The 18,131-nt window shown below is 43.7% G+C and overlaps 1 protein-coding gene across 2 annotated transcripts in view; it reads right to left on the minus strand.

Annotated features, from left to right (window-relative positions):
• TRPM3 (transient receptor potential cation channel subfamily M member 3) overlaps window positions 1-18,131 on the minus strand; it is a 717,940-nt gene that overhangs the window by 256,519 nt on the left and 443,290 nt on the right. The gene's annotated exons all lie outside the window — the stretch shown is intronic.

Here is an 18,131-nt window from a genome sequence, read left to right on the forward strand (position 1 = left end):
ATACTTCATATATGTGATATCTGCTATCCAATGTCTTATTCCAGAGAAATCCATGTTTTTCCTATATGTAACTGAGCTGTTAAGAACTATAGACAGGACATAGTGTGAGACATATTACTATCACAGTACAGTAAAACGGAACTTTGTCTAATCTAATCAGGTTAGCAGCTGCAGCTTTCACAGCTCTGCTGTATTGCAACCATTGCCTGTGAGACGGAAGCTGAAGCTGAAAGGAGAAGAGAGGAACCAGCAGATGTGTCAGGTATAATCACACACAGCTCTGCATTGAGAGGAACCTGCAGATGTGTCAGTTATAATCACACACAGCTCTGAAGTGAGAGGAACCTGCAGATGTGTCAGGTATAATCACACACAGCTCTGCAGTGAGAGGAACCTGCAGATGTGTCAGGTATAATCACACACAGCTCTGCAGTGAGAGGAACCTGCAGATGTGTCAGTTATAATCACACACAGCTCTGCAGTGAGAGGAACCTGCAGATGTGTCAGTTATAATCACACACAGCTCTGCAGTGAGAGGAACCTGCAGATGTGTCAGGTATAATCACACACAGCTCTGCAGAGAGAGGAACCTGCAGATGTGTCAGGTATAATCACACACAGCTCTGCAGAGAGAGGAACCTGCAGATGTGTCAGGTATAATCACACACAGATCTGCAGTGAGAGGAACCTGCAGATGTGTCAGGTATAATCACACACAGCTCTGCAGTGAGAGGAACCTGCAGATGTGTCAGTTATAATCACACACAGCTCTGCAGTGAGAGGAACCTGCAGATGTGTCAGGTATAATCACACACAGCTCTGCAGAGAGAGGAACCTGCAGATGTGTCAGTTATAATCACACACAGCTCTGCAGTGAGAGGAACCTGCAGATGTGTCCGGTATAATCACACACAGCTCTGCAGTGAGAGGAACCTGCAGATGTGTCCGGTATAATCACACACAGCTCTGCAGTGAGATCAGGAGAGCAGAGAACGACCATTACATAACTTCCCTTTTTATTAAAAATAAGCTCTGGAGGGAGATTCTCATGCAGATCAGTGTTTGGCCCATAGTTCTGAACAGCTTGTTTGTATGTAACAAAAACGTGGATTTGTCTGGAATAAAACATTGGATCGCAGATATCAAGGTATCATTCTATTCAATTTCCTATGACCTACATACCCATATAGATGGCTTAGGAGGGTTAATCCTACTGACAGATTCCCTTTGAGTACGGTATATTAGGTGTGGTTCAGCTGAAAGTACCTGGAATCTTGTAATCCTGATGTGAGTTGGGAGTCATTATTGTCATTATTTACAAACAGGCTTTACATTTTTTCTGGTTGCTTTTGACAATGATGCTTCTCAGATTTGTGGGCTGTCTAAAAGACAGAACAGTGGGGTCTGGAAATATGAATTTTATTTGGACTTCTTTTTGTAATAATGGTTGTATTTTCTGTGTATGCTCCCGGTGACTAGCTTGTTTAATTCTATAACATAGAAGATGATTTCTTGGTATTATGTTGGCTCTTGCACTTTGGTTTTCAATTGTTCTTACTCAAAAGTGTCTTTCTGAGGCCAAGGTGTTTGTCTCCATCTGTTCAATTGGAACATATTCTTTTGTATCTGATGGTTTTACTACATGTAGACAATAGAGTTTTAATATGTATGTTATGAAAATTGTCCATTATGAGGTATGTTGGATAGTCATTTGGCTTTTGGTACAGGGACATTTCTCTTTTATTGTTCTGTACCTTGATGATGGTGTCCAAAAAGTTTATTTCAGTACAGGAGTAGTTGAGTGTTAAGTCGATTGTGGCATGAAGCTAATTAAAGAAGCACTTCTCCCATCAAAGTTTTTACCCTCTTAATATATTGCAGTCATCAAATTATATAGCACTGTGTACTTACAATTGCTAATTTTTCCTTTCTACCCAGCTAATTCTTTTCTCAGCTCTATGTAGAAGCAGGAAGTTTCTTGTCCCTGCAGAAGTCATTCCCCTCTTCATTCTTGACCCAGCTGCTCCACTGCTTCTCTCCCCCGCCATTGACTTTTGCAGTGACTGGTGAGACATACAGGGAAAATTGACCTCCTGTTTCTACATAGAGCTTAAAAGGATTCAACTAGTCAGTTTTTAATCACATAATGTCATAGACCTAATGAAAAACAGAAGAATTAAGTGGGTAGAAGGGCAACATGAGCAATTGTAAGTGCACAGTATATATAATTCAATGACTAGAATATATTAAAAGGATAAACATTTTGATAGTGCTTCTTTAAAGGGATCATAGAACTCACTCCAGATGACTAAACTATTGTCAGCATACTGATAATAGGCCATATGCCTGATGGGGAAAGAGGACAATCATTCGCCTTTAAGCTTTACCACGAAAAGATTTGAGTATTGTGGTACCATTTTACTTCCCATCGCTGTACCACTGTGCTGTAAACATATGCTGTTACCAAATGCAAAGTAAATATAGGTGAGAATGAATTCTGTATGTTTTACAACAGAATCAGCATTCCTCTATTTTCCATGAAGACTGCACAGGCATTTAATTCATCTTGGTGTAGCATATTAGAATGCAAAGACTCCACATCCTTGGTGGCCAGGATGTTTCCATCTGGTAGAGGACCTACTGTAGTTTAATCAATAGAACAGTTGTGTTCTGAATGTAACTGCATATATTCACACCAATGGTTTAAGAACACCTTCCACCCAGGTAAAAACTTGCTCAGTAAGGGTGCCCAAAAATGAAATGATTAGTCAATTAAGAAATGTACTTCTCAGTCCTCAGTGCTCATCAAAAACCATAGACTAGAGCTCAAACAGTGGACCATATTTATCTATGATCTGCTCCAATGTTTACTGCCACAACTGTTTTCTCCCCTTCCAATAGCTTTGCGTCACATAACTTGTCTTATTTACTGCACTATTCCTACAGTATGTCTAGTTGTCCATAAATATGACTCTTCAGTTATTGTGTTAAAGGGAATTTCCGGGCATTGTTTGTATCTAAGCTGCAGAATGGTAACAGTTTATAATATACTCACTGTCAGCATTCTGCACTGTTGCCTAGATACTACACTTCTGCATGTAACCAGCTTCACACCTGATTTTTCAGCATCTAGTCACATCCTGACTAGTCTTTTCCTGTGCTCTTCAGAGACAAGTTGTAATTGTAACATCACAACTGACGCCATGCCCAGTCTTTGCCTTCTCCTGTCTCCTCCTTCAGCCTCCGAGCCTGCCCAAAATGTAACGCAGCAATGGCATAACACAGCTGATTGACCTGACCTGTCCAAAATGATGTTAGCAGGGACATACAACTGAATCGAAAGGAAGAAAAGGGAACAATCTTAACTACTCTATTACTGCAGTCTATCAATCTATATCTAAGCTGCCAACTCTACCTGCATATGCCAAAAAATACCTTATATACTTCTGGCATAGGGCATAGTTTTGTCCAATATGCATCTTTTTTTTCTCTTCCTGGATTGATTGATGAGGATGACGTGTCCTACGTCATCTACAGATAGTGCAAATCTAGTACCCGTGCAGTTAAAGCTACTTAGGGCATAGCAAAGTCCCATACTGTGCATGCACCAACTTCATTTTCCGGTTAATAGGTGCCGACACATTATAGGACTTTACTCTGCCCTTAGTAGGCTTGTGCTTCAACTAGATACAGGTTCAATTAAGTATAGATTAGATACAGGTCAATAAACTGTAGTAATAGAACATTTAAGGATGGTGGCTTTAGTTTAAATTGGGAAAACCTGGTGACAAAAAAGTAAACCAGCCAAAATTGATAATTGTTTTCTAACTAATGAATAACCTAAAGAAAGGCGAGTGATTTTGGAATCTTTGTGTCATGTACCTCCCTCTCAGGTACTGCATAAAAATGTATCAACTTTACTCTGATTGTTCTTTTAAGCAATTTTAGATTTTGTGATCTTTGATCTTCCAGAGTAACATTACCTGTTCACTAAGGCCAACCTGAAAATAAACTGGACTTTCCAGGCTGGGGCAAAGGTATTATTGTAGTCAGTAATGAACAGATAAAAGGAATGGAGTATTCAAGTCAAGCAAGCCGTATCGCTGAAATGTAATTTACATGAAATACCAGGCAGAAAACGTACTCATGTCTTCATGTGTCTTACACAGAGGCACAGACATATCGGTTACACATGGCAGCACTTTATTTATAAATGACATTTCAGCTATATCGCTTGCCTGATTTTAACACTCTATAACTTCTATCTGTCCATCACTGACTAAAGCCTTCTCCAGTGATATCCTTCCCCCAGGTTGGGAAGTCCAGTATTTATTCACTATGATTCCCAGGTCTGGCCTACAAGTTGCCATATTTTTAGCCCCACTTCCCCTGTGCTGTCTCAAGGTTACTCAATAACCCACAGCAGAAATTCCTCTGGGTCCTGGCCATATCCAACTGCAGCTGAACTCTCTTTCTGTCTCTGATCCACTTCACCGCAAAGGGTCCAGGATGCTCCGGCCATATTACTCTGCCACATCATCCAGTTACAGACTCTTGCTATCTCTGTTCTGCTTTTTCCCATCACACCCTCCTCACTATGGGGCCTGGTCTTTCACACTCCCTGAGGCTGGCTTCACTTCACTGACTGCTGACTCACACTAACCAGGAAGTAACCATCTTCTCACTCCCAAAAACCTCTCTCATCTGTATCTCTGGCTTAATGTTAACGCTTTCTTTCCAAGCTGTCTAATCTACTACAACTGTAATAGGAGACATTATATTAAATTCAGCATACAACAGTGCTCCACGATAATACATTTTATAACAACAAATAGGAGTCTTCAGGGAGGGTGTCAGACATCTTCTCACTTCTTTACAGGGTGTCATTGGGTTGGGGGCACCTAAATACTGTGATTGCTATTGACTGTGGCATTTGAAGGGTTTGCAACAGGATTTTGACTGTACATTACTGCTTGCAACCACTGCTGATCAAGCATGCACAGGTCTTTGACATTCATTACACATAATTGTATGTCGATTTGGGGCAAAAGACCTGCAGATCAGAGGTACAGTTATGACTATCTGGAGGAAGGAATAAGATATAGGCTTATCGTACTTTTATTCAGCTATATCATTTTATAAATAATTTATGGTGCATTACAGAACCACATTTTTTTAAAGAAAATATTTTTCCTGTTGCATTTTTCATGACTTTGATGTGTCCCAGATTTCACATGCCAAAAATCTTATAAGAAAATTACAGGCTTTATAAGTAAGTCATCTATTTTCTTATTCTCCTAGCCAGTCAATGTATCTAGACGTTCTATAGATGCTTCTGGAAATATGGTGACTTTAGTAATCTGGAAAGTTGGTGGCAGGCAATTACATTCTTTTGGAAGTACTATTCTTTAAATCCTCTGTAGGATACAGAAAAATTATAAAACACATGGAAATTAGATATGTATGAAGATTTTTAACAATTTATGTATTTGTTTTTAAAAAAAGCTTTATTTCACTGGCTATTACTTTTTATTATTGTTTCCACATTCATTAGATGTTCAGTTTTCTAACTTCAACTGTATTTGTCACGTACTATGTATTTTGTCAGTAGATTTAGAAAAGCGAAGGGAGCAGTTTCTGAAATCCTTCATATTTAACACGATCCAGTTTTTTTTACAACAAATAAAGCACTGCCAACATTTCTTTACTTTTTTTAGCGATAAATTACATTTCTTCGTACATTTGGCTTAGTCAGAGCATGAAGACTCAATAATATATATAATGATTATGAGGCTAATGAGATCTATTAGTACTAGAGATGGGCAGATCTTTTAAAATTTGAATTTGCTGGCTTCACCAAATTTTCACAAAAAAAAATCTATTTGTGGCAAATTCCAAAACTGGAAAGCTTGGTATTGCTTACTAGTGTTGAGCCACCCCCGTAGTGTTCGAGTTCGGTTCGGTTCGTCGAACACCCGTGTGTTCGCCGAACTGTTCGTCGAACTGTTCGTCGAACACCTTCGAACACCGTTAAAACCAATGGCAGGCAAACAAAAACACATAGAAACACATAGAAAACACCTTCAAAGGTGTCCAAAAGCTGACAAACTGCTCAGAAGACATAACTAACACATGGAAAAGTGACAAGTACATATAGTCATGCGAAAATAAAAGAGGTGGAGGAGTAAAAGGAGGGGGAGACACAGATATAGGCATGTCATGCCCTTCTAAAATCCAAAAAGTGAGAAGCCGACACGGCCAGTCCGCTCCTGCCCGTGCCACCTCCGTGTCGCCGGGTTTGTGCCAGAGCCGCGGTGAACCCTGACGGCCAGCCCCCCTCTCCCAATACTGGTGCCTGTCCGCTGGTGGGTCGAGCGAGCCCCCCTGTGGTGGAGGCAGCTCTAAGCTTTTTAATTTAAATTGTCTCTCTAATTTGAATGAATACACTTTAAATCCATTTACAAGGATCTATTGGAGGGCAAGTCTCATGCCAGCAGCCGCGGTAATTCCAGCTCCAGTAGCGTCCACTAAAGCTGCTGCAGTTAAAAAGCTTTTATAAGGATCGAGCTCGGCTGTCCACTGCAAGGCATCCTACTGCCAGTCCCAGCCCCTATGCCTTGGGGTGCCTCCTGATGCTCTTCACTAAGTATCCCATGGTCCCGAAGCATTTCCTTTGAAAAAATTAAGTGTCTAAACTACAGGTGGTGCAGCTTGCTTAACAGCCGGGATAATCCGCTCACTAGCAGACACTGCTACTAGGCACAAAGTATTTCCTGGGCTAGATGCAGTTAAAAATTTGTAATTAGATACTCTCGTTGGATGCTGAGAAAGCATTCCATAGAGTCTCCTGGCACGCCATATATGATTCTCTTAAAAAGCTTGGGGTAGGGGTCTAGGGGACCCTTTTATAGCCAAAATCACGGCCCTGTATCGCAATACGTCACCTAGGCTGAAGATAAATGGAACTGTAGCACCCTGAGGGCTCGGTTGCTACAGACGTATTGCACCTCACCCAGAGGTGTGATATCTCACTCTCAGGTAAGGATGGAGTGTGGATCAGGACCCGACACCTGCATGCATTACACCACATTGCCGTGGGGCAGGGCGACCAATATGCCCCTGAGATGGGCACGACAGTCCCTGTCCCTGGCTGGAGTGGGGGGAGGGAACACTGAGGAAGGGGAACCCTGTAGTGCAGGAGCAGGGAGGAAGCAGTTCCTGGGTGCATTGAGAAGGGAGTATAAAAGGTGGGCACCATCTTAGTTCAGTGCAGAGAAGTCTGAGCAGAAGTGGCAGGGAGCAGGGGCTCTGCATGAGCTCTGCTCCGGAGGCGGGCCTAGTAACAGAGGCCCAGGCCTGGAAGAGGGAGAAGGAAGGAAGAGGAGCGGAGAAGGCTCCAGGAACGAGGAATGAAGGGATCCCAGGGGTGCGGACGGGCGAGTCGCCACCGCACGCCCGAATCCACCTGCGTGGAGGGGTCAGGCCAAAGGGGGAGACCGGTCCCCGAACTAGTGGAGGCAGGAAACGACCCTCAGCTAGAAACCGGAGGCTCTGACATTTTATGTGGCGCAGCCCCTCGCTACACCCGCTAGGAAGGCACCACATAGGGTCAGGGAAACTGGCGCCAAGTTCACCAAGAGGAGGCCCGAGGCAGCCGGACAGAAGTGTTGGTAAGAAAGGCCAGACAAAGGACACACAAAGGGGGTCCTGTGAAGTGCTCCAAAGTTATCTGGGAGTTGTCTGAGCCCCTCACCTGGTGAGCACAGTACGACGTGGGCAGCCGTTACCTGCAGACGTGGTCTGGATAATAAGAACTGTGAGTAAAGGCCCTGAACTGCATCACTGACTCCGTGTCGTTACTGCTGCTGCCCTGCACCATCACCCCCATGCTCCGCATACACTGCCCTGAGGCTATACTCCTCCCGTGGGGAGTTATGCTACGCTCTGCTGCACCCACAACACCAGCCTCAGCGGTCTGCCCTGTAGCGGCGGTTCACTCTGACCGCAATCCACGGGTGGCGTAGTCGGACATTTAAACATCAAAACCACATAAATAGTTCCGCCACTGGTTTGACCGCCCTGAGCCACGGAACCGGGTCGCTGCCACGAAGACTACAACCACCAGCTTCCACCAAAAAGGGTCCGGCTCCGGGTGTCCCAAGGCCCAGGGGGTGCGTCAGAACATTTTCATCACCTTTCACAATCACCAATGGGACAAGGCAGTGATGTCCTCTGTCCCCTCTCTTATACATCCTAGTGACGGAGCACCTGCTCTCATCAATTCGCCATAACCCCAATATTAGGTGGATTGAGGTGGGAGGCACCGAGTACAAGTGCTCTCTATTTGCTGATGATGTCCTAGTATATATCACTCAATCACATATATCCATCCATGCTGTTATGGCTGAAATAGATCACTTTGTTACATGGTAAAATTTTAAAATCAATGCAGCGAAGTCTGAGGCCCTCGATGTCTCCCTCCCCAAATTCATATAGGATTCCATCCAGTCCAACTTTCCCTTTGCCTGGCCCTCACAGGGTATCAAATACTTAGGAATTCCTATTCATAGAGACCTCTCCCATCTATGTTATCTTAATTTTGGGCCCTTTATTGAACAACTCCATACAGACCACGGTTGGCAAGTTAGAACTGTAAGATTCACTACGTGAACCACTGGTGTTTTGTGGAAAAGCACATGTACACTGCGTTCCAAATTATTATGCAAAAAGTGTTTAGGAGTGATAAGGGAAGAATTTGTTTGTTTGTCAGTTAAACTCATTGATGGTGATGTGTGTCAGGGCTCTTTATATCACTGTAAGCAATTGCAGACACCTGTGCTAATTAGTTTGGCAGGTGTGTCCAATGAAAGGCAAGACTACTTCAGAAGGCTCTCTCACATTATTAAGCAGCCTACATTTTCTGCCAAAATGGGAAAGAAAAAGGATGTGTCGGCTGCTGAGAAGCAACAAATTGTGGAGTGTTTAGGTCAAGGCATGACTACAATCAACATTGTGCGATGATCAGGATGAAGTGTCTTGGCAATCAAGAAGTATGTAGCTGATTCACAGTACACACGTGTGCGTGCTGATAAGGGCAAATTGAGGACTCTTTCCTACAGGCAATTACGTCAGGTTGAAAGAGCAGTGGCAAAAAAGCCTTGTCATAGCAGCAGACAAGTTTTTGAAGCTGCTTGTGCCTCCAACGTCCCCCGAACAACAAGATGCAGGGTCCTTCAGAGGTTTGCAGCTGTGCATGCGCCATCCTGTCGACCTCCTCTATCCACTTCACACAAGCAGAAACGGCTCCAGTGGGCCAAACATTACATGAAGACTGATTTCAAAACTGTTTTGTTCACGGATGAGTGCCGTGCAGCGCTCGATGGTCCAGATGGATGGAGTGGAGGATGGCTTGTTGATGGACACCCCACGCAAACACGGCTACAGCGCCAACAAGGAGGAGGTGGAGTAATGTTTTGGGCTGGAATCATGGGGAGAGAGATTGTCGGCCCCTTTAGGATCCCTGAAGGCGCTAAAGATGAACTCCATAATGTATGTGGATTTTCTCAAACAGCACTTCCTGACATGGTTCAAGAAGAAGAACCGTGTATTTCACAGCAAGATCATTTTTCTGCATGATAATGCACCATCTCATGCTGCACATAAAACATCTGCATCTCTGGCTGATATGGGCATAAAAGGGGACACACTTATGGTGTGACCCCCATGCTCCCCTGACCTCTACCCCATTCAGAACCTTTGGAGCATCATTAAAAGGAGTGTCTATGATGGCGGGAGGCAGTTCACATCTAAGCAACAGCTCTGGGAGGGTATTCTGTCCTCATGCAAAACAATTGAAGCAGAAACCATCCAAAACCTGACAAATTCAATGGACGAGAGAGTTCAGAAGCTCCTTTCGAACAAGGGGTCCTATGTGAAAATGTAACATCACCTAGAATAAAGTTTTGAGTTGAAAACTGTTTGATTTCAGTTTCTAACAACCTGCTAATGCTTATAATTTCAAAAATGACCATTTTTTTGGTCTTTATTAAAATGAAAAGGTTGATCGAAAAGTTTGGGGGATCTAAGAGTGTGGCAACCCAGTAGTCATGATTACTTCGAATTCTGACAATATGAGGGTCATGCTGCAGGTAGTGCAGCAAGAAGGCACTTATGTGCCTTGCGCATCTCGGAGCCCCAAAATTATTTTCCGGGCTAGATGCAGCTAAAAATTATTTTTAATTTTAAATCTGGTGAAGCTTTAGTACAGATGGCCTAATAGGATCAGTGCTGCACACTGCTACAAAGCCCAAATTATTTTCCAGTCAAGATACAGATAAACATGATTAGTAATTTGAAAGCTTAAAACGGTTGGTAGGGTGATTTTAACCAATCATCAAGCTTTTACTCTCCCCAGGATGACACAGGGGTAGAAAAGTCATTTCGGATCCATGATTTGTTCATCTTTATGAACGTGAGTCTGTCTACATTATCAGTGGAGAGCCGCGTGCGCTTATCTGTCAGCACACCACCAGCAGCGCTGAACACACGTTCAGACAGAACGCTGGCTGCGGGGCATGACAAGATCTCCAAGGCGTAAGTGGCTAGCTCCGGCCATTTATCCAGATTGGAAGCCCAAAAAGAGCAAGGGTCCAGTGACACAGTCGTGGCTTCAATGTTTACTTGGAGATACTCCTGTACCATCGTCTCTAGGCGTTGACTATGTGTCAGACTTCTTGTGTCCTGTGGCCTTGCAAAGGATGGGCTAAAAAAGTGGTGAAATGATTCCGCAAAATTGATGTTACCAGCAGATACTGTGGTTCTGTTACGGTTTGAGTGCTGAACACTTGACGGTCCCACGGTTGGCAAGTTGGAACTGTGAGATTCACTACGTGCACCACTGGTATTTTGTGGAAAAGCACATGTAAGATTCTGCAACAGTCTCTGCTGATACTCCTGCATGCGTGCATCCCTTTCTATGGCAGGAATAATTTCTGCAAATTTACTTTTGTACCGGGGATCTAACAGTGTGGCAACCCAGTAGTCAGGATTATTTCTAATTCTCACAATTCGAGGGTCATGTTGCAGGTAGTGCAGCAAGAAGGCACTCATGTGTGTTGCGCATCCAGGAGCACCAAGTCCCTGTTGTGTTGGTGGCGAGGTAACAATCATGCTTCCTTCCTCTGTCCTCTCCCCCCAACCTCGCACAACAGAAATGTGATCAAGGTCTCCCTCATCTGATGAGTCTTCCATCAGTTCGTCCTCCACTTCTTCCTGGGCTCCTGCACCTTCCTCACTAGTTTGGCTGCTACCATGCGCCCTGGTAAAACCATCTCCCCCACCCTCACATGCCTGCCGCCTTGGTGCTGCCGACCGTCTGGACCTTGCAGATGTTAGCCCTTCCGCATACAACTCCTCCTCCTCTACTTCCTCCACCTCCTCTTGTGCCACCACCTGACTCCGAATTCTGTTTAACATGTGCTCCAGCATGTAAATCACCGGAATAGTCATGCTGATAATGGCATCGTCAGCACTAAACATCTTCGTCGCCATTTCAAAACTGTGCAGAAGGGTGCATAGGTCCCTGGTCTGAGACCACTCCTCCAGCGTGATTTGCCCCACCTCTGAATCTCGTTGGCCCAGGCTATACGTCAGAACGTATTGCACCAGGGCTTGTCGGTGCTGCCACAGTCGCTGCAACATGTGCAGAGTTGAATTCCACCGGGTAGGCACATCGCATTTTAGCCGGTGAAGTGGCAGGCCCAACGACTTCTGTAGAGATGTAAGTCGCTGAGCTGCGGGATGCGAACGGCGGAAGTGAGCACACAGCGACCGTGCCCTCTGCAGAAGGCCATCTAGTCTGGGATAGTGGGCTAAAAATTGCTGGACAACCAGGTTCAACACGTGAGCCATACAAGGCACGTGTGTGACATTGCCCCGGCGAAGGGCCGCACCCAGGTTTGCAGCATTGTCGCACACGGCCTTCCCTGGTTTCAGGTCCAGTGGAGACAACCATTCATGAAATTGGTTCTCCAGAGCTGACCACAACTCCTCAGCTGTGTGACTCACATTTCCCAGACATTTCAATGTAAAAACCGCCTGATGACGTTGAGCCCTACTGCCAGCATAGTAAGGAGGTGTGCAGGATCCCTTCTGCGCAGTTAGAAAGCTTGTGGCATGACCAGACAGGCTTTGGGTGCAGGTGGAAGACCGAGAGGAGGTTGAGGAGGCAGAAGCAGTGGAGGAACTTTGACATAAAGAGGATTGACGCACAACTCGTGGGGACGGCAAGACTTGGACAGCAGCCCCTTGTCCTGCTGTCACCATAGTTACCCAGTGCCCAGTCAGCGACATGTAACGCCCCTGTCCATGCCTACTCGTCCAAGTGTCTGTGGTGAAATGCACCCTGTCACACACAGAGTTTCTCAAAGAAGCGGTGATGTTATGTGCGACATGCTGGTGGAGCGCAGGCACACCTTTCTTTGAGAAGTAGTGCCGACTGGGCATCTGGTACTGGGGCACTGCGACGGACATAAGGTCTCGAAAATCCTCTGTGTCCACCAGGCGGAAAGGCAGCATTTCTGTAGCCAAGAGCTTGCAGATGGTGAAATTCAACCTCTTAGCTTTCTCATGGCTAGGAGGAAATGGTCTTTTACTTGTCCACATCTGAGGGACCGAGGGCTGGCTATTGTGCTTAGACGGGGTTGATAAGGGTGTCCCCGGCAAACTGCCGGTCTGTGAGGAAGATGCAGGCGGACATGTTAGGTTGCCTTGATCCAAAGGTGGTGCTATCGATGTCGGACAGCGCTCAACACCAGCTGGTGTTACCACCTCCAAAGAAAATGATGACCTGCCAATCACGCTGGCTGTTGCGGGTAAAGAGGTGGCAGGTCTGCGCCCCAAAACAGGTGTGACTGCTGTCCCCCCAGTCACAGAGGATGAAGAGGCCGCGGATGCACAAGATATGGCAGACGGTGGTTGGCCCGGCCGGCTAGGCCGCATTGTAGCACACTGAGCTTCCCACTGCAACTTATGCTTCATGTCCATGTGCCGGTTCATGCATGAAGTACTCAAACTATGTATTTTTTGGCCTCTACTTAGCTTTTGCTGACAAATGTTACAGATAACACGAGTTGGGTCATCTTTATCGATCTGAAAAAATGCCCAGGCTATGCAAGGCTTAGCACCCATGCGACCTGAAGTGCCACCACGACTTGTGGTGAGAGGCAGAGTTGTGTTTGAGGATGCAGTTGTTGACGTGCTTCCAGTACTACGTCTCTGTCCAGGAAGGCGCAACCTGACCTCGTCGTCACTAGCATCTTCCTCCACCTCCTCTGCTGACCTCATCTCTTGGCTGACTGTGGGTTGACAGTAAGTGGGATCTCCGACCTCATCATCATCACCCTGTGCGTTATCACACCCGTCGTCCTCAGAGCCAACCTGTTCCTGCCCTGACAAAAAACTAAAGTTGTCGCTCCAATCAGGTATTTGAGTCTTATCATCGTCTTCCTCATTGTCTCCACCAACAGGAGTTACAGTTTGGGAATGAGGGTCTACATTATGATCAGAACCTTCTGCGTCTGGTCCTGGATCCGACTCATAAAGATTCTGGGCATCAGTGCAGATCATTTCCTCGTCTGGATTCACAGAAGCGCTGGAGTCGACCTCTGATTCCCAGGCTATAGTATGAGTAAACAGCTCTGCAGACTCAACCATCTGTTCTACCTCATACTCAGACGGGCAGCTGGAGATTTGGGAGCTGTGAGGAAGCAAGTGCGATTTGGGTGACACCTTTGAGGACTGGAGTATTTGTGATGTTGAAGTTGATGTGGAGGAGAGCCCACTTAAAGGAGCACTTGATATCCGTTGAAGCACCTGCTGTTTTTGTGCCTCATCTGGAATTTGTAGGGATTGGCGTGGCCGTAAGAAAGGGATCTTATCACATTGTCCGCTAAAAGAAGTAGACATTTTAGTTTGGCTGGAAGATGGTCTTTCTTCTGCAGATGTTACTGTTGCTTTAACACCTACCCCACGGACACAACCTTTTTTCCCCTTCCCAACACGCCTATTCCCCTTTCCACCAGCAGCAGGCCTTTTTCCACTCATTTTGGTGGTTAACTAATTCACAACTCTGGAGTTGTTTGCACAAAAAAACAATGGATGGTAACCGAGCAGAGCTGAGTGGCCAAACTGTGGTATTAGGCCAAAACTATTGGCTGGGTTAGATGCAGAAAAAAATTATTTTGAATTTGCAACCTGATGGAGGTCAGTATAGATGGATTAATAGAACAAGACCCACACACAGCTAGAAGCCCAATATTTTTTCAGAGGTAGATGCAGGAAAAAAATATATTCAGTTTGCAACCTGATGGAGGTCAGTATAGATGGACTAATACAACAAGTCCCACACACAGCTAGAAGCCCAAATATTTTTTCAGAGGTACTGTAGATGCAGATAAAAATTAGTTTTAATTTGCAACCTGATGGAGGTCAGTATAGATGGACTAATAGAGAAAGTCCGACACACTACTAGAAGGCCAAATATTTTTTCAGAGGTAGATGCAGAAAAAAATATATTCAGTTTGCAACCTGATGGAGGTCAGTATAGATGGACTAATAGAGAAAGTCCGACACACTACTAGAAGGCCAAATATTTTTTCAGAGCTAGATGCAGAAAAAAATTATATTCAGTTTGCAACCTGATGGAGGTCAGTATAGATGGATTAATAGAACAAGACCCACACACAGCTAGAAGCCCAATATTTTTTCAGAGGTAGATGCAGAAAAAAATATATTCAGTTTGCAACCTGATGGAGGTCAGTATAGATGGACTAATACAACAAGTCCCACACACAGCTAGAAGCCCAATATTTTTTCAGAGGTAGATGCAGAAAAAAATATATTCAGTTTGCAACCTGATGGAGGTCAGTATAGATGGACTAATACAACAAGTCCCACACACAGCTAGAAGCCCAATATTTTTTCAGAGGTAGATGCAGAAAAAAATATATTCAGTTTGCTACCTGATGGAGGTCAGTATAGATGGACTAATACAACAAGTCCCACACACAGCTAGAAGCCCAATATTTTTTCAGAGGTAGATGCAGAAAAAAATATATTCAGTTTGCAACCTGATGGAGGTCAGTATAGATGGACTAATACAGCAAGTCCCACACACAGCTAGAAGCCCAAATATTTTTTCAGAGGTACTGTAGATGCAGATAAAAATTAGTTTTAATTTGCAACCTGATGGAGGTCAGTATAGATGGACTAATAGAGAAAGTCCGACACACTACTAGAAGGCCAAATATTTTTTCAGAGCTAGATGCAGAAAAAAATTATATTCAGTTTGCAACCTGATGGAGGTCAGTATAGATGGATTAATAGAACAAGACCCACACACAGCTAGAAGCCCAATATTTTTTCAGAGGTAGATGCAGAAAAAAATATATTCAGTTTGCAACCTGATGGAGGTCAGTATAGATGGACTAATACAACAAGTCCCACACACAGCTAGAAGCCCAATATTTTTTCAGAGGTAGATGCAGAAAAAAATATATTCAGTTTGCAACCTGATGGAGGTCAGTATAGATGGACTAATACAACAAGTTCCACACACAGCTAGAAGCCCAAATATTTTTTCAGAGGTACTGTAGATGCAGATAAAAATTACTTTTAATTTGCAACCTGATGGAGGTCAGTATAGATGGACTAATAGATGGACTACTAGAAGGCCAAATATTTTTTCAGAGCTAGATGCAGAAAAAAATTATATTCAGTTTGCAACCTGATGGAGGTCAGTATAGATGGATTAATAGAACAAGACCCACACACAGCTAGAAGCCCAATATTTTTTCAGAGGTAGATGCAGCAAAAAATATATTCAGTTTGCAACCTGATGGAGGTCAGTATAGATGGACTAATACAACAAGTCCCACACACAGCTAGAAGCCCAATATTTTTTCAGAGGTAGATGCAGAAAAAAATATATTCAGTTTGCAAACTGATGGAGGTCAGTATAGATGGACTAATACAACAAGTCCCACACACAGCTAGAAGCCCAAATATTTTTTCAGAGGTACTGTAGATGCAGATAAAAATTAGTTTTAATTTGCAACCTGATGGAGGTCAGTATAGATGGACTAATAGAGAAAGTCCGACACACTACTAGAAGGCCAAATATTTTTTCAGAGCTAGATGCAGAAAAAAATTATATTCAGTTTGCAACCTGATGGAGGTCAGTATAGATGGATTAATAGAACAAGACCCACACACAGCTAGAAGCCCAATATTTTTTCAGAGGTAGATGCAGAAAAAAATATATTCAGTTTGCAACCTGATGGAGGTCAGTATAGATGGACTAATACAACAAGTCCCACACACAGCTAGAAGCCCAATATTTTTTCAGAGGTAGATGCAGAAAAAAATATATTCAGTTTGCAACCTGATGGAGGTCAGTATAGATGGACTAATACAACAAGTCCCACACACAGCTAGAAGCCCAAATATTTTTTCAGAGGTACTGTAGATGCAGATAAAAATTAGTTTTAATTTGCAACCTGATGGAGGTCAGTATAGATGGACTAATAGAGAAAGTCCGACACACTACTAGAAGGCCAAATATTTTTTCAGAGCTAGATGCAGAAAAAAATTATATTCAGTTTGCAACCTGATGGAGGTCAGTATAGATGGATTAATACAACAAGACCCACACACAGCTAGAAGCCCAATATTTTTTCAGAGGTAGATGCAGCAAAAAATATATTCAGTTTGCAACCTGATGGAGGTCAGTATAGATGGACTAATACAACAAGTCCCACACACAGCTAGAAGCCCAATATTTTTTCAGAGGTAGATGCAGAAAAAAATATATTCAGTTTGCAAACTGATGGAGGTCAGTATAGATGGACTAATACAACAAGTCCCACACACAGCTAGAAGCCCAAATATTTTTTCAGAGGTACTGTAGATGCAGATAAAAATTAGTTTTAATTTGCAACCTGATGGAGGTCAGTATAGATGGACTAATAGAGAAAGTCCGACACACTACTAGAAGGCCAAATATTTTTTCAGAGCTAGATGCAGAAAAAAATTATATTCAGTTTGCAACCTGATGGAGGTCAGTATAGATGGACTAATAGAGAAAGTCCGACACACTACTAGAAGGCCAAATATTTTTTCAGAGCTAGATGCAGAAAAAAATTATATTCAGTTTGCAACCTGATGGAGGTCAGTATAGATGGATTAATAGAACAAGACCCACACACAGCTAGAAGCCCAATATTTTTTCAGAGGTAGATGCAGAAAAAAATATATTCAGTTTGCAACCTGATGGAGGTCAGTATAGATGGACTAATACAACAAGTCCCACACACAGCTAGAAGCCCAATATTTTTTCAGAGGTAGATGCAGAAAAAAATATATTCAGTTTGCAACCTGATGGAGGTCAGTATAGATGGACTAATACAACAAGTCCCACACACAGCTAGAAGCCCAAATATTTTTTCAGAGGTACTGTAGATGCAGATAAAAATTAGTTTTAATTTGCAACCTGATGGAGGTCAGTATAGATGGACTAATAGAATGATGCTATGCCCAAAAGATTTTACTTCACTAGGTGCAGTAAAAAAATTGGTATTCTATACACAGGTGGTATATCTTGCAACACAGATAGGCTACTCCACTGACTAACACACTCTGCAATAGGCCAAAAAGGATTAGCTTTGCTAGATTCAGCCAAATGCTGTGAAAAAAACTTGCACAGCACTGGCACAGACCTGCCTGGCAAAAACTGATAGGAACTGATGTAACCTAGTCCTGAAAAGGACTCCAATTACAATTAGTCTTTACTCCCACAACCTATCTATTTAAGAGCACAGACCTCCCTGATAAAAGTCGTAGGAAATGCTGTAACCTAGTCCTTAAAAGGACTGCAATCACAACTATTCCCTACTCCCAAGCTATCTGTAGATTTGTGCGAAAATTGGCTTGAAATTAACAAGGTATAGCGCACACAGCAACAGCGGTGCCGTCTAACACGCAGCTGCAGCAGTGAGAAAATGGTGGCGATGGGGAAAATGGCTTGGCCTTATAGGGCAAGGACTTGTGACATACACTGCCAATGACACATGCCC

The sequence above is a fragment of the Phyllobates terribilis genome, unplaced genomic scaffold (genome assembly GCF_046119375.1).
Source record: "Phyllobates terribilis strain yellow unplaced genomic scaffold, ASM4611937v1 Scaffold_1__5_contigs__length_1240528914, whole genome shotgun sequence".
Classification (NCBI taxonomy): domain Eukaryota; kingdom Metazoa; phylum Chordata; class Amphibia; order Anura; family Dendrobatidae; genus Phyllobates; species Phyllobates terribilis.